The sequence below is a fragment of the Prionailurus bengalensis genome, chromosome B1, assembly GCF_016509475.1.
Source record: "Prionailurus bengalensis isolate Pbe53 chromosome B1, Fcat_Pben_1.1_paternal_pri, whole genome shotgun sequence".
Classification (NCBI taxonomy): Eukaryota; Metazoa; Chordata; class Mammalia; order Carnivora; family Felidae; genus Prionailurus; species Prionailurus bengalensis.
In genome coordinates, this window is record NC_057344.1 from 195,424,007 (window position 1) to 195,442,542 (window position 18,536).

Consider the following 18,536-nt stretch of genomic DNA (forward strand, 5'->3'; position numbering starts at 1 on the left):
TGATGCTGACCAGCCAAGCTGCTGGTTTCCTACTGCTTTCCAGCCTGGAAATGTTACTGACCCCATAGGGTGGGAAAGGGTTAGTGTTCAATGGAAGCTCATTAGCCTGACTTTGGGTTGGGGCGGGAGGGGAGGGTGGGGAGTAGAAATTAAGGCCCATACTGACCTTGTCCAACTTCAAGTTGCTTTATTGACACAACACCCCCAGAGTATCACCGTGTTTAATACTTCTGGTTCTTTTCCTGCTTTTCTAAACCTTCCTTCATACTCTTACCCGTTGCCTTCCTTCTCTTTACGTATCCCTCACATGTTGGAGTTCCTTAGGCTTATATTCTTGGTTCTCTTCTTTACTTCTACATACTCTTTCTAGGTGACCTTATCCACTATCATGTTTGCAAATATCATCTATATGCTAATGTGCCAAACTCATATTTCCCACTGCCTTTTTAAAAGCTTGACCTTGGCTCAGACACATCAATATGTCCACACCTGAACTTACCAGCTTCCCCAAAACCTGTTCCTCCTCTTTTGCTCATTCACTGGGTTGATGGCATCATTACACAGTTGCTCAAGCTGGAAACATGATTCATCCTCTTCTTCCCTCTCTCTTACCTTCCAAAAGCAGTCAGTTACCATACTCTGTCAATTCTGTTGCAGAAATAGTGCTCAAATGTTGTCTCCTCGGTCCACTCCTCTACCTGTGTCTTAGCTCTCAGTCTTTTCTCTGTCCTTCCCTGGCGCACAGACTCTAGCTGGCTTCCCTACCATTTCTTCTTCTGAATCTCTTCCCTTTGATAGTGTCAACAAACAACGACCATCCTGTCACACATCCTGGTCAATAAGCACCTCCCTAGCTTCCACCCGATCATGTCCAAACTCTCTGGTGAATGGGACCCTTCAGAAGTTATCTGCAACATGCCTCTTTACCTTTATCTCCTGTCACTCCCCCATAGTACCCAGTCTTCTATATCAGACATGTCTTTTTATACCTCTGGACCTTTGCATATGATGTTTCTACTCTCTGGAATGCTTCCTACCTCTTTTCATCAGCTCATGCATCCTTACTATTCAAGAGACAGTTCAAATGCCATATCCTTTCCTGACTCTCCCTGGACAGTGAGTTAAATCCTTTTGTACATTCTCATACAACATTGTCATGATAATTTTCTCTTATTAGAACACTTGTCACATGGACAATAATTTTCTGTCTCCTTCGCTATCTGCCCTTTGAACTCTGAGTTGCTCTAGGTCATGAACTTCCCTTTATGTATCTCGGCATCCTTTTGCCTGTCATTATACCTGAAGTGCAAGTGCTCAATACATGTTTGTGGATTAGTAATTTCCCAGTGAATGCTGTAGGAAGGAGAGATGAAGGAACGAAAGGAGAGAAAGAAGGAAAAGAAGGGAAGGAGAGAAGAAGAAGGGAGGGAAGGAAGAAAATGTACACCTAAAAGGAGATATGCCATTTTCTCGAGAACCATAACATTAGTGACTATGTTTGCTAGAGGAAAAAAAAAAAAAAAAAAGAATAGACTGTAACAACAACAACAACAGCAAAATCTCACTCTTTCCCATTGTTTTCTTTGTCAACACCTACCTGAAAACTCCATTCCAGTTATTATGCTATTCAAAGATGAATGCATTGACAAAGGAAAAATATCTAGAATATTTCCCTGCTGCTAATGTGTAGACTCCAAACACAATAAAAGGTCTTCACAGGTTATGTTACCCTTTGTGGAGCCTGGGAGATTTGTCATCCAACTCCGGTACTCCCACCTCGGAGGGAAGCCGTCAACCTCTGCAGTAATTCCTACCACATGCTCATTGGCACATAGACTGACTTAACCATTCCATTGCTTCTTGACTTGTATTTTTAGGTGTAGTTAATTTGACTAGATTATAAATCTTTGGAGGGAGTGGTTATGCCTGCCTTATATATTCCTTTCTTTTCCCGGTTCTTGATGTGTTTATGTATCCAGAAACTATTTATTGAGTGCTAGGTGCTGGGGATATCACCCTGAACAAAACTGAAGATATATGCATTCTTCTGTGGCATCACAGAGGCTGTTGATATCAGCTCTGATAATTCCCAGCCCTAATTGTCCAGACAGAGTCATAAACAGTGAGATTCTAGGCTGAAACTGACCTACTAAATTGGAGTCCTACATGCTGTGACATAATCTTGCTGGGCTGGTCATGGGTGGAACCCTGGGGTGAATATGGAATATTGAACCAAGGCAACTTCAGCAGGAAAGCAGAAGAAATCACACACTGAAACACATTGTAATCCTAAGGATTTCCATTTATTATCTCCTTAACCTGTCATAGTATACTTTGTGACTAGGTAAGCAAATAGTATTCCTATTTTATAGTTGGAAAACAAAGTCCAGAAATAAAGTAATTTGCTTCCAGTAGTTTGCACAGCCTGGGTTTAAAGCCCCCATCTTCCCGTTGTTCAGTCTGCTGCTCCATTAGCTGTCCATTGGACTACCACCTGAGAAATGCAACTTATCTGAGCCAAACAGAGATGCAGGGACAAGCCCTAAGAGCAATGGTTGTTACTTCTACTAAAGGATAATGGTTGGAAAGAGTAATCTTTTAAAACTTTTTAGTAACGCCTAACTAGCTGAATAGCGATGTGCAGTAGTGATCTCGGACTGAGAGCATTTTATTTTTGAAATATATAGACCACAAAACTTCAGAAATACTTTTCATATGTGCATACTAATTTTTTTCCTATTAGAATAATGAGGCCTGGCAGTATATATTGCATTTAATTATTTTCTTTCGTTCTGGAAAGCTAACTCCTTCAATTGATAAATTATTCTCTGTAGAGAAAAGTGAAGAAGAATTTGACTCAATATTAAATATTTAAACTTTATGTAGATGAAGAATATTGCATCTATCAAATCTGATCTTAATACTTTTAGAATCTTAGATTAAAAGGTTTAAACCTTTTTTTGGAAACTGAATGTTTGGTTAACAAAGAAAAATCATGAACTCTATTTGATACCACACATTACAACCCTTTAAAAAAATTTTTTTTACTGTTTTTATTTATTTTTGAGACAGAGAGAGACAGCATGAGCAGGGGAGGGGCAGGGAGAGAGGGAGACACAGAATCCGAATCTGAAGCGGGCTCCAGGCTCTGAGCTGTCAGCACTGAGCCCGAGGCGGGGCTCCAACCAAGGAACCCTGAGATCATGACCTGAGCTGAAGTCGGATGCCCAACAGACTGAGCCACCCAGGTGCCCCACCCCCCATTTTTATACAAGGATTGATCAAGTATAAAGACAATGTCTGAGTAACATTCTGAGGCAAGAGGAATATTTGATATTAGCCCAGGTTAGTGCACTGTCCTTACTGCTATCCATTCACCTTTACTGTGCTCTAGGTGGGACTATAGGAGTTCATTGCATCTTTTATCCAAAATTCATGTATAAGTGTAAGTCATTTAGGAAGTTTGCAGAACATAATCCACAGTAAGAAGAAGAAAAATAGACCTCAATTTGCAACAGAGAAAAATTATAGATAGATTTGTGTGAAAAAAAACTTTAGAAAATTATCATAAGGACGTGAATCCCATATATATATATATATATATATATATATATATATATATATACTACTGCTAATGTTTTTAAAAAGGCCCACAGTTGATCCATATTTCTCTCACATTAGGAGACCGGGAAAAGGGACATGCTGGACACCTGGGGGCTCTTGAGTCAGAGGTCTGCCTGGCTTTTAGTCCCAACTCCCTCTGTTCCTGTGTAACTTCAGCAATTAAGTTTCGGGACCTTAGTTTTCTCATCTTTGTGAAAATGAAGGGAACAACAATCATCGTCCCAAAGCGAGGGTTGTGAAGATGATTAGAAATATTTTAAGTAGAGAGTCTTCTGTAATGTTTGACACAGAACAGATGTTTTGACAAACACACAAAAACTCTTAGCTATTATGAAGCTTAAAGGAAAGAGGAGACTCCAGGGCCAGATAGAAGAACTCAGTGGTAGAACTTGGCTGGGGCAGAGGATGGAGGGGTGGATAAGGTAAACCAAACAATTATTCAAAACATGCACAAAGATGTTGGTAAAGGCTTGATCCCTAAGGAAGACAATTGATGTAAATGAGACAAACTCTGGCTTCAGGGCAGAAGTGGATTCCAGTATCAGTTCTGACACCTACAGGGTGGAGTTTGTTAACCTAGGCAGGTTGACCATTCTCAGTGTCACTTTTCTCCTCCAGTAAGTAATACAGGGAGCCACGCACAAAAGATACCCTATGCTGTTTAGAGCACTGGTCTTCCAACCGAGACGCATCTGGACCATCTTTGTCCCCGAGATATATAATGTGAGCCACAGATATAGGCTCCATATGTAATGCGGAGTGTTCCAGTAGTCACATCTAAAAAAAGATAAAGGGACGGATGAAATTAACCTGAGTAATATATTTTAACTCAACACCTGCAAAATGTTATCTTTTCTTCATGTCATTGATATAAAAGTAATTATTGATTTTTCTGCATCGATTGAGATGATTATGGTTTCTGTGGTTTGTTCTATTAATATAATGTATTATGTTGATTTCCAGATAGTAAACCAATATTTCATCTCTGTGAAAAATCCCTCTTGGTTATGCTGTTTAAACACACACACACACACACACACACACACGGCTGAATTTAGATTGCTGAGGATATTTGCGTCTTAGGGGATATTGGTCTGTGGTTTTCTTATGATGTCTTTGGTTTTAGCATCGAGGTACTACTGGTCTCATAAAATAAGAGAATTGGAAACATTGGAAAATGTTCCTTCTTCTAATTTTTTATAAGAGTATGTGAAGGATTGGTATTAATTCTATTATTAATTATATATTAATTATAATTAATTAATATATAATTAATTCTCTATAATTCTTTATAAATGTGCAGAATTCACCAGTGAAGCCATCTGGGCCTGGGCTTTTCTTTGGGAAGTTTTATTTTGTTTAGTTTTTTTTTTTTAATGTTTATTTATTTTTGAGAGAGAGACAGCACGAGCGGGGGAGGGGCAGAGAGAGAGGGAGATAACACAATCTGAAGTAGACTCCATGTTCTGAGCTGTCAGCACAGAGCCTGATGCAGGACTCAAACTCATGAACCGCAAGATCCTGACCAGAGCCGAAGTTGGATGCTCAACCGACTGAGCCACCCAGGAACCCCTCTTTGGGAAGTTTTAAAATTGCTAATTCAATCTCTCTGTTATACGTTTATTCAGATTTTTTTATTTCTTCTTATTTCTGTTTCAGTCGTGTGTGTTTATGTGGAAGTCTATACATTTCATCTAGGTTTCTTTAATTTGTTAGTCTACAATTTCCAGATCCTCTCTTTTATTCCTGATTTTAGAAACTTCAGTCCTTTATTTTTTTCTTGGTCAGCCTAGCTAATGGTCACTTTTGTTGATTTTTTTAAAAGAACTAACTTTGGATTTCATTGGTGTTCATTATTATTTCTATTCTCTATTTCATTTATTTGTGGTTTAATCTTTATTAGTTTCTTCCTTCTGCTTGTTTTTGTTTTAGTTTATTCTTCTTTTGCTAGTTTCTTAAGGTGGAAGTTTACATTATTGATTTGAAATCTTTATTTTTTTCATAAATGCAAGCATTATAGCTGTTCCCTTCTGACTGCTGTTTTAGTTGAGTCTCATAAATTGTGGTATGTTGTGTTTTGTTTTCATTTATCTCAAATTATTCTGTAATTTGCCTCGTGGTTTCTTCTTTGACCTATTTGTTATTTAGGTATGTTTTGTTTAATTTTTGCATATCCATGAATTCTCAAATTTATTCCTGTTATTATGACTTGAATTTCATTTGATTGTGGACGAAGAATGTACTTTGTTTGATTACATGCTTTTAAATTTATTGAGATTTGTGTTATGGCTTTTTAACATATGCTCTATCATGGGGGGAGGCTCCATGTGCACTTGAGAAGAAGATCTACTTTGCTGTTGTTGATTGAAGTGTTCCATAGATAATGTGTTACATTTAATTGCTTTACAGAGTTCAAGTTTTCTACTTCCTTGTTGATCCTGTGCCAAGTTGTTCTATCCATTACTGAAAGTGGGTTATTGAAGTTTCCAAATATAATTGTTGAGTTGTCTATTTTTCCCTTTACTTTACGCATCATATTTCATGTTTGGGGGACTCTCTTGTTAGGTGCATTATGTTTATAATTGTTTTGTCTTCCTGATGGATTGTCCTCTTTATTATTATGCCCCCCCCCCTTTTTTTGTCCCTAGGAACAAATTTTGTCTTTAAGTCTATTTTGTTGGATACTGATGTAGCCACTCCAGCTTTCTTTAGGATGCCATTTGCACGGTGTATATTTTTCTATTTTTTTTACTTCCCACTTTATCTTTGAATCTAGTGTGTCTCCTCCAGATGGCATGTAGTTGGATCAAGTATGCTCCATTCTACCATACTCTGCCTTTCGACTAAAGAGAGACACGTTCTTATTAGAAGAACGAGGCTCTCATTATTGCATAAACTGTACATTCATTGCTCTATTACAAATTAGTTAATGAGAACTAGCATACTTAGTCATCTTTTTATGATTTATGAAAATGGGTTATTTATGTTGGACTTCTTTTAATCTTGACTACTTTTCATAATCTTAGAGGATTCATTTTGTAACATATTTCTCAATGTTTTTTATAATATTTCTTGCAATGCTTTTTAGCACATTGATTTGAAATAAAAAGGTAAAGACAGAATTTCTCTGCAAGAAAGTGTGATTTGGCGTATTGGTTTACCAATAAGGCATATGATGGACAATTTCCATAAATAGAGCTAAAAATGCAGCTCCACAGCTTTAATTTCATATATATGTATAAAATTCAGGGAGACAGTATAATGGGAATGTGAGTTCAAAGAGAAAAAGGAAAGGTCTAAAATTAACAAAATAAACTTTTACATATATATTAATATATTTTAATAGCTGGTCATGGATATTACATTATTATAGTATTCAAATTTCATTGGACATATTTAAAATGATAGTCATTATATTTAAATATATGTTAAAAATTACATCCTTTGCAACAATTTGAACTTAGGATAAAAATTTTTAGATGACTTAAAATGCACAAGACACTTAAAACTGTTTAAATATAGAAGATATTTTATTTTCTTTAAAAAATGTTTTTAACGTTTATTTATTTTTGAGAGAGAGAGAGAGAGAGAGAGAGAGAGAAATGGAGAGACACAGCATGAGCAGGGGAGAGGCGGAGAGAAAGGAGATGCAGAATCCGAAGCAGGCTCCAGGCCCTGAGCTGTCAGCACAGAGCCCGATGTGGGCTCAAACTCATGAACCGTGAGATCATGACCTGAGCTGAAGTGGGCTGCTTAACTGACTGAGCCACCCAGGTGCCTCTAGAAGATATTTTAAATGTTCAGTCGTTCTTAAAGTGATTCTTGAGGGAAAATGTTTGAAGACTAGGCACAAAGAGCAAAGGTACTCCAAATTCATCATCTCTAAGTTGCCTTATTATTGCTACATTCCCAGTGCCAATCAGATCACCATGATTGAATGAATGAGTGAATGAATGAATGAATGAATGGTAACATTACATATTATATACTTGCTGCTTAAAAAAAGGATGGCCCTGGAGGTAGATTTTTCCCTATCTGGGTTAGGGAATTATTAGTTGGTAGGTGGAGAGAGCAGGGTCCTGATGGAAATGGGGAAAAATAATCTTCACTACTGACTTGAGAAGACTGCCTTGAGTGACTAGCTTTATGTTTGCCAGTCCCCAAGAATGTGAGAGAAAGCCTGAGACCTAGATTTAAGGGGGGGGGGCAGCCTGGTATTAAGATCCATACGTAGCAATCACCTTGAATTCTACAAGTATTTTGTAAGCATCTATTTCCTGTCTGGCACTCTGCTGGGCAGTGGTGAAGAAGACAGGGTACATGAGGGATATATGTAAATTAAGAAGTCTAGGGGAACCTGGGTGGCTTAGTCAGTTAAGCGTCCGACTCTTGATTTTGGCTCAAGTCATGATCTCAGGGTTCAAGAGTTCCAGCCCCAGCCCCACATCAGATTCTGTGCTGACAGCGCTGAACATGCTTGGTATTCTCTTTCTCTTTCTCTCTCTCTGCCCTTTCCATGCTCTCTCTCTCTCTCTCTCTCTCTCTCTCTCTTTCTCTCTCATAAGTAAACAAACTTAAAAAAAAGACTAATGAAGTGGGATTAATGCTCTAAGGGGAATACATTAAGTTACTGTTACTTGACCATTTTTGACCTACCAAAAACTGGTAATTCATTTGTTTCAACCCGCATGGTAAGTGCAATTCCAGATGAAAGAACCATAAATCCTGAGGGATTCACTAATTAGGGAATGTGTTGTGCAGTCAGTGCCATTTGAACTGCACACTGAAGGATGAGAAAGAAGGAGAGTGGATGGATGGGTGGCAGATAAGACATTTGAAACACCAGGATCAACAAGCGCAAAAGCAGAGAGGATAGAGGGTACACGTGTGTTCTGGAAAGGTGCATAGAGTTTTTTTGTGTGTTGATGTCTGAGATGTGTGGAAAAAAGTAGAAAGGAGCCTGGGACTCATGTTGAGTCCTGTAGGCCTAAGAAAGCACTGTTGAATCAACAATAGGAAACCACTGAAGATTTCCTAAAAGGAGTGTTGTGAACAGATACAAGCTTTAGAAGAACTCAGGTGGATGACTGGGGAGAGGGGAAGTTGAGACTACAGGCAACGAGATGCTGAGGAAGCTCCTGTAAAGACAGGATGTGTGTAGCCAATATGTAGAGGAGTTGTGAAGTAGGATATAACATTTCTCTGATAGAATCATCATCGTCTGGTCAATGATTAGGTTGAAGAGTTAGTTGAAATAGGTATAGGGTCAGGTACAGGGGAGAGAGTAAGCTACATGGAGATATCCCGCAATGGGAATGGAATTCTTGGCTAGCGGTCTTCACTCTGTTGGTACACCGATGAGAGCTGAAGCCATGAAAGTGGATGCAGTTATCGGGGAAAGCTGTCTTGGGAGAGCAGGGAAACCGACTACGAGCAAAAGGACAGAGTAGGGGATTAGGAATGAGTCTGTGCCCTATGCTTTACCCCATTGTATCTCCATCATAACACTCGTTCACCTGAGTGTCCACCGTTGGCAAGTATATAAGACCTCCAAAAGTAGGATGTAGATCTTGTCCGTTCCTCGGCATCCTGCAAGTTCACACATAGTCAAGGGGTAGCCACTTGAAAAAAATCCTTTCTGGACCATACTCAAACATTTATGGAATGCTTTTCAGGTGCCAGGCATTGTTCTAAGTGCCATGCAGGGGCCCTTCCATTTCATATTTTGCACATGTGGAAACAGTAGGGTGAACTTGTTCAAGGTCACAGGTAGTGCGTGGGAGCCTGGATTTAAACTCAGGTGATCTAATACCAGAGGCCACCTGTACCTAACTCCCATGCTACGGAATAAGCAGAGTCAGAGTGACATCTGCATGTCACTTGGCAGCTTAGAATTTTTGTCTAGACAATGCAAATATCCTCAAAGTAACTGTGAGATGGAGGGAGGGCACAATATTATTACTGAGAAAATGAAAGCTAAAGCTAACTGAATCCATGAGGAAACACGCTTAGTAAGTGGCCAAACTAAGCAAAACCACTATATTCTGAGTTACACCCCATGTCCTATTTCCGTCTCGACCCCCTGAATCCAGTTGCTTACCCTATCATTCAAGAAGATGGAATGCCTCAGCAGGTGTCCAGAGGAATCTGGGGACAGGGGCTGTGGAAAAAATCGAGAAGACTTTTTGACTAGCAGGATCTACTTCCTTGAGGGAATTAGGAACAATGATCTGGTAAGACTGTAAGATGCCTGTGGGTCTAACTTGCTGGTGAATACTAACATCGTCTCTCTTTTGTTAATGATCACGAGTATTCAAAATTTAGGCACAACACATGTATAACAAATATTGGTTTGTTGACTTTAAATGTAAATGAAAGATAATCGATTGATTTTTTTTTAATTTTTTTTCAACGTTTATTTATTTTTGGGACAGAGAGAGACAGAGCATGAACGGGGGAGGGGCAGAGAAAGAGGGAGACACAGAATCGGAAGCAGGCTCCACGCTCTGAGCCATCAGCCCAGAGCCCGACGCGGGGCTCGAACTCACGGACCGCGAGATCGTGACCTGAGCCGAAGTCGGACGCTTATCCGACTGCGCCACCCAGGCGCCCCTCGATTGATTGATTTATTCATCCTTCTTGGGGACATAATCTGGAATCTGTCCATGGGGAAACATCAGACATCCCTTGACAGTGTAAAGGCCCCACCCTATTTAGAGGCCTCTGTGGTTGGTTCATTTACCAAGGAGCATAAGATGTGCCCTCTTAACAGGAGAATGGAAAGAAAACAACAGGTACTGAATTTCTGTAAGCATTTGTTTAATCTAATCCCCTACCACACATAGACTCTTCTCTGATGGCTGGTCTCCTTAGATAGGAGAGACTCACAAAAGATTTCAAAGGAACTGAAAATGAGATTGATAATAAGCTTTATACTTGTGTTCAGCTCATTCCAGTTTAGAAAAAAAAAAAGTCCTGGTGCATCTGACAGATACTGCCTTGCTTAAATTTTATGAATCAGAGGCAGGGATGTTCTGCCATTTCTCTGCCATTATACGAGATTAGCTATCTTGCCAAGTCTCACCGTTGCCAATATAGACTCAGAAGCAACAAATACCTCAGAGGATTCAAAGATGAAAAAAATCTCCTATTTTGTAGGTTAAGTGCAGACATATTTATTTATACAGAAGGTGAGACTCTATCCTCAATGTAGCCTATATTTATTTAATCTCATGACTTCTAAAATAAGCAATGTCATGATGATTAAAACAGAGGCACCTGCATTCTTCCTGTTTAGGGAAGGATGGAATGAAGAAAAGGAATTCGGTAGTTCTTGTCTATATATTAAGTAGCACAAAATACAAACTGTTAACAATTTATAATATTAAATATTGTCATTTACCTAGTACTCTCTTACATGCAAGGTGATATTCTAAACATTTAATCCACTTTACAACTCTATGATAAATTGTATTATTGTCCTCATTTCACAGGTGAACAAATGGAGGCATAGAAGTGTTAAGCAGCTTGCCTAAAACCACAGAGCTAATAGTAGAGCCAAAATCCCAGAGCTCCTACTCTTAATCTGGTGGGTTAAAGTTGTTGAGTCCAATGACTTTGTCCCCACTGAACTGAAAAGACTTCCAAGAAATGGTGGGACTTTAGAAAATCTTTCAAAGACGGGAGTAAATTTAGAAAAATGGAAAGTTAGAGAACTTACAATGCTCGTCAGTAAACCCTCTCTTGTGTAGCTTTGAGGGATTCTCCTTCCACTTATCTCAGATAACTGAGTTTAATTGAAATCTGGAACAATGTTTGTCTATGCACCAGAGTCATGACTGTGTCTCAGGTCTGTGAGAAGATGGCTTTGTGCTGGGATGGTTTTTCCTGTTGATCTTACTGCAACAGGGAACACCGATTCCCACTGATACATTTTGGACCACTGAGGGCACCCCTTGAACACCATACAAATGGATGCCATTCCTTCTTTCTTCCCTTCCTCCCTTCCTTCTATTGTCTAAGTCCGTGAAATTACTTAAAATAGACAGGCTCTGTGCCAGGTGCTGATGATTAAATAAATATATATGTAAATAGTTCCTGACCTTTATAAAGACTCAAACATGGTTTTAAAAATGGCCATCTGTTCATGGTACAAGCAGGTGCAAAAGCAGGAATGGTCACTTCAATTTGGGACATTGGGAAAGGTTTCATAGAAGAGGTTGTACTGGAACTAAGCCCTAAAAGATGTAGGATGGGGGTGGGATGATCAGAGAAGAATTGGAAGAGCATTCCAGGAAGAGGGATCGGCAAAGATAGCAAAGGATTGGAGGAGGAAAACAGTAGGACATGTCGGGGGAAGTGGAGAGAAGGCTACCTGAATGGGGGCAGAGTGTGATGTGCAGCCATTAGAACGAGGCTAGAGAAGCAGGTAAGGGCCAGACCAGGAGAGATGAAGACAAATCTCATCACTGAAAATCCACTTGCATGACCTAAACACACCTATGAATAGTGATCATATTTTAAAAATTCCCTGCAGTTCATCTAAACTTCAGGGTGCCAGGAACACTGGGTACTTTTACGATCATTATGATAGCCTCCTAACTGGTCTCCTCACTTCTGCTTCTGCTCTCTTACAATCCTTTCTTATTACCCTTTCTTCTGTAGCTTCTGTTGCATCCACGTGCATCATTCACTTGCTTGTAACCTTTCAGTGTCTTACTTGCATTCGCCTACAAGGTCCTGCGTGACCCACCATGAACTTGCACCACTCTCCCCCTCTCTCACAACCACAATGGTCTTTCAATTTCCCAAACGCCCCAAGATGTCCCCTGGCCCAGAAGACTTTTCTCCCAGCTGCATGACTGGCTTCTCCTCTTTTATGTCTCATCTAAATGGGATTTCCTCTGAGAGATCTTCATGGACCATCTGCTGCGGAGTACCTCCCTTCTTCAGCCATCCTTTATTTCCTTAATAGCACTTATCCCCAATCTGTAAAATTTAGTTAGTTAATTTTATTTTCTATTTATTTCACCAAATGTAAGATCCATGATAGACTAATGCCCTACCTTGCTTTGATTTATCCCCAGCTGGTTCCTAAGCCCATGGCACAGAATAGACTCTTGAAAAAAATAATTCCATGTTAAATGAATACAAATATCTATGTAATAATAATAATAAAAAAACATAATGATCTTTCCCCTCTTTTCCTTAAAAAAGAGAAAAGTCTAGACTACTGATTCCCAAGCTGTATTTTATTCAGTAATGAATTTAGGGGAAGAAAATAAAAGAAAAGAAAAGAGAAAGAAAACAAGAGGCAAAATGTGTTGCCAATATTTTATTGTTAAGTCAGTCTACATATAAACAAGATCAACACCGCAAACTTTGGCTTCTTCTTCGGGGCTGTCTGTGGTGGTGGCAGCCATCTTTTGCTCAGAATTGTGGCCCCCCTCAGACCTCTGGTGAAGCTCAAGACAGTTAAAACAAGGACCAAGAGGGGCGCCTGAGTGGCTCAGTCGGTTAAGCGTCCGACTTCAGCTCAGGTCATGATCTCGTGGTCTGTGAGTTCGAGCCCCGTGTCGGGCTTTGGGCTGACGGCTCAGAGCCTGGAGCCTGCTTCAGATTCTGTGTCTCCCTCTCTCTCTGCCCCTCCCCTGTTCATGCTCTGTCTCTCTCTGTCCCAAAAATAAATAAACTTAAAAAAAAACCAAAAAACAAACAAAAAAACAAGGACCAAGAAGTTCATCTGGCACCAGTCAGACCAATGTGTCAAAATTAAGTGCAACTGATGGAAACCCAGAGGCACAGGGCGGACAGCAGATTCAAAAGCCAAGACTTTGATGCCCAACACTGGTTACAGGAGCAACAAGGAAACAAAGCACATGCTGCCCAGTGGCTTCTGGAAGTTCTTAGTCCACAATGTCAAGGAGTTTTAAGTGCTGCTGGTGTGCAACAAATCTCACTGTAGAGAGATTGCTCACAATGTCTCCTCCAGGAACCACTGTGGAAAGAGCAGCCCAGCTGACCACCAGAGTCACCAATCCCAATGCCAAGCTGCACAGCAAAGACAATGAATAGACAGATTTTGTGCATGTCGTATTTTGTTAATAAAACCATAAAACTACAAAAAAAAAAAAAGCACACTTTCTATGTCTATCATCATTTCACCAGACAGATGAGTGGAGAGCTTAGGCATTCCAGACCAAAGACACTATAAACCCACAGAGATGGAAATAGTATGATAGCTTTGAGATAAATCAATAAGATGGTTGGAGGAGGATAACCAATAAAGATTTGAAGAATTTGGTAGGTTTAGATGATGGAAAGCTTCATGTAGTATGCAAAAGTATTTGGACTTAGAGAGGGAGGAGCTCTATAGGATAAAAAGACTTTTAAGCAGGAAAACTACATGGTTCAATTTGTATGTAAAAATTATCATCTATGGCCATGTAGCAAATGGCTTGGAGAGAGATGAGATACAAATCAGAGAATCTACTTAGAAGGTTGTTACAGAACCTACTAGCAAGGTGGGGGATCAGGCAATGGCAAATGAGGATGAAAGGGAAGGAATGTGTCTTTGCAATTAACTCTTGGAATGATTTCTGCTTTAACAGTCTTGCTTCTAGTTTTAGCTTGTATCATCTAGCTACGGGCTTTCAAATAGATTTCCATATTTTTTATCTGCTGGCCTCTTAGCTACCTTTTTTGATGATGTATTTTTTTTAAAAAAACACTAAACTATCTAGCTTTCATTGTGAGGATAAAAAGAATAAATGGATGTGAAAGCATTTTGCAAAGTACTACACAAATGGAAACTATTTTTATTACTAGTAAGTCAATTTAGTCTACAAAGAGAAAAAATCACTTCCCCACATGTAAGCTCCCATAAGCAAACTCCCCAGGCAGAATGAATCACTCTTATAACCAGAGCACTTTTTTGTACTTCTATCATAACACCTCCATTAATTATAAATTGTTTATGCATTGGCTTTCCCTTGTAGCATATAAATCCTATAGAGGTAGGGAGAGAGTCTTATGAATCTTTGCAACCTGGTTTGTGGTAGACAGTAAGTGCTCAGTAAATGTTAATTACATGCATGAATGAATGATTAGTTCCCAGGAAAGGATGAAGGCAGGTTGGAAGGAGCTGATGGGGACTTCATAAGTAAAATAAATAATAGAGTAAATGTGTTAAAGTAAGAGGATTAAGAGTGATTGGTGATCATATATTTTATTTTAGTCGTGAATATACACATAGATTTACTAAACTGCCAAAGTACCATACTAAATTGCTCTTAGTAACGTTAAATATTTTGTAACACTGATAATTAAACAGTGTTGTACTTTTGCAATATTTTTGCAGTATTGTATTCTTTGTCTATTCATTTGGCAAATCTCTTTCTGATGACTGATAAGTACAAAGCACTGTGCTATGGTTTTTAATTTTTTTAATGTTTATTTTTGAGACAGAGAGAGACAGAGTGCAAGTAGGGGAGGGGCAGAGAGAGAGGGAGACACAGAATCCAAAGCAGGGTCCAGGGTCTGAACTGTTAGCACAGAGCCCGATGCAGGCTTGAAGCCCGTGAGATCATGACCTGAGCTGAAGTCGGACGCTCAACCGACTGAGCCACCCAGGCGCCCCATGGTTTTTAAATAGTCTATTCCAGTCCTCATGAAGTTCGCAACCCAGAGGAGGGGAGAGAAAAGGACCTGTTCCAAACCAAAGTGTCTTAGGGATTTTACATATTTTATAATAATAATTACCATGTATCAAGTATGTCTTATATTCATAACAGCCCTGTCAGGTAAGCATTATTATGCTTATTTTCCAAAAAGGAACCCAAACTAAGGGAATTTTATTAATTTAGCTGGGATCATCAAGCTAGGAAAGGACTGAAGCACATCTATTGGTAATAAGGGAGAGCATCCAAGGTAACTCAACAAGTAGCAATAGAATGCCAACAAGGACAGACATATAAAATCATAATGAATTATAAATGATAAAGTCCCCACCCTCACGGACTTTTTGGTTCTGGGGGAAAAGTTTAGAAAAATGAACATAATCGTAAAGTGAGATTTTCACCAAAGACTGACAGGTCTTTAGAGGGAAATGGTTCTCAGGGGCTGAACAGCATTGTGGTGTGGGGTGAAAAGTGTCCTGGACTTGGGGGTTCAAGGCCACTATTTAAGACCTCATTCTTGTTCTCCCGCTTGGGGGACTGTAGGAAAGACACTTAAATTTCTGGGCTTTACTGTCCTTGTTTGTTAAATATGAACAATAACAGGTGAGGTTTCTACCTTATTTTAAGAATTAATTGGTTGAGATAAAGGGAAAAGCAGTTTCTAAAGTGCAGAACAGATTAATGATAAAGAAAGCCAATTTTTTAGAAACATCCCTTTGGTAGAAGAGCCATCAAATAAGAGCACAGAGAAGTGATTTATGAATTCTTATCCCTAGTACATAATCTGGTGCCTGTCACCAGTGCTTAATAAATCCTTGCTGAGCTTAGCTCCTGAATGGCTGAGAGAGAACCGAGAAAACCAAACCTTCTCTCCTCCAGCTAATGGGGAGGACCCAACTTCTTCTTGCCACATTGTGAACACCTCAAGCGGTTGTCAATAAATATATCAGTTACAATCCAAAGTGCCATTTGAACTGGATATTTTTGCTTGTTCATTTCATTGTTTTTCGGAGATACATGTACGTGACTGTGTATGTGTGTCCAGAAGAACATATTTGGGGGTTGTGATGACTGGTCCTCATTTCTATTTGATTCTGTTAAGTATCTGTTTGCTCCTCTCTACTGGTAAGCACTCACAGCCCGCAGCAGTACTGGGGTCTAGACTAGTACCATATATTCTCCACAGATGTTTGTATTTCAACAGATACTATAGACATAAGCTAACGGATAAAGCTTAAGCCTGGTAATGCTATGCATGAGCCAGAGAGAGGATTTATTTGAGGAAGGCAGGCTTACTTAGCAGCATCGAACCACACCCCCACGGGCAGTTATCTATCTGCTTATTAAGACTAGCTTTTAGTTTGGATCATTGGCTGGACACGTACACGCCTCTGCTACCGATATGAGCAAATGAGCAAGCCTGAATCTTGTGTGTCACTACAATATTGTTATCAGTTAATATTAGTATGATCACCTAAAATTCCTTTTTCTAGGAGCGCCTGGGTGGTTCAGCCGGTTAAGTGTCTGACCTCAGCTGAGGTCATGATCTCACGGTTTGTGGGTTCAAGCCCCGCATCGGACTCCGTGCTGACAGCTGGGAGCCTGCTTCAGATTGTGTGTCTCCCTCTCTCTCTGCCCCTCCCCCACTGGCACTCTGTCTGTCTCTCTCTCTCAAAAATAAATGAACATCAAAAAAATTTAAAAAATAAAATTCTTTTTTCCAGCTTTCACACTTTATTTAATGTGACTCAAAATTGTTCTTACAATAAAATGTTAATACAAATGAACATTCAGAACTTCAGTTTCCACTGAATCATCCATAGATGATTTTTCCCTGTTTCTCCTACTGAGTACAACTAGTTACCCCTGACTTTATATATAAAGCAAACATAGACTGACTATTAGGCAAAAGAAGAGGAAAAACTGCCTAGGAACCTTGGAACCCAAGGAACAATGAGGTAGTGAGGTCCTTGGGTTTTCTTTTTGCCTTTTATATCCCAAAGTTGGAGTTGGAGAAGCTAGAATACTGGAAAGCCAACAGGTACAGGGGGAGAAAAGCCCCCCAAAAGCCTGCTCTCTGAAACCAAAGGACCAAGAAAAGGACAGTCTCACGTCACAGACAGTTTTTAAACAATAGCTGCTCTACTCTAGCCAAACACCACAAGAAAGAGACTGTGGCCCCACTTCCTACCCATGTCAACAAAGACCAGAGGTAGCCTAGGGCCCCACTCTAGCTAGGACATAACAAGGTACCCCTCCATGCACTGGATGGCGTTAGACAAGGACTTTCATTCCTGCTGAGTAGTCGTGGAAACGCCTCACCCCCTATTCCATCCACAGTGTCATGGGAGACCGTGTGTGAAACCTGGACTTGCACCCGCACCCTGCAATAATGAGGCTTACCTCCTTCTCCCTGCTCCTGTTGAGATATCACTTCAATTCTCCTAGTTGTAGGGCTGTGGGAAAGACACTTAGTGGGCTGATTTCAGAGGAGTTCGTGGATAGTCAAGATTTTACCAGTGCCTCATTATACAAACCCTGTGGTAACACTGGAGGACATGTGGGGAGAATTTATGAAGTAGTCTTACTCCTCCCCTTTGGGGGAGTTGGGGGAGGCCTCCTGGGAAGTTGGATATCCCACTTCTTCCCAGCAGTACCATGGAGCTCCTCCCCCCTCCCCCTCCTCAGGTGTCAACAGAGGCCAAGTGAGGAACCTGGTCAATCTCAATGGGACAGTAAGGAGGCAACACCCTCCTCTTCCTCCACCAAAGTAACACCATAGAAAGCTCACTAAAACAGAAAGCTGAAATAAATTTTTTTAATGTTCATTTATTTTTGAGAGAGAGAGAAAGAGACAGAAACAGAGAGACAGAGTGCAAGCAGGGAGGGGCATGAAAGAGAGGGAGACACAGAATCTGAAGCAGGCTCCAAGCTCTGAGCTGTCAGCACAGAGCCCGACGTGGGGCTGGAAATCATGGACCACGAGATCATGACCTGAGCCGAAGTCAGATGCTTAAACGACTGAGCCACCCACGAGTCCCTAGAAAGCTGAAATGAAATCTTGAGTTTCTTAACAGAATACTAAGAATGTCCAGGTTTCAGCTGAAAATAGTTTGTAATACCAAGAACCAGGAAAATCTCAACATAAATGAATAAAGACAGTGAGTGCTAACACCAAGATGACAAAGATGCTAGAATCTGGGAAGTCTTCAGCTATTATTTCTTTCAGCTTTC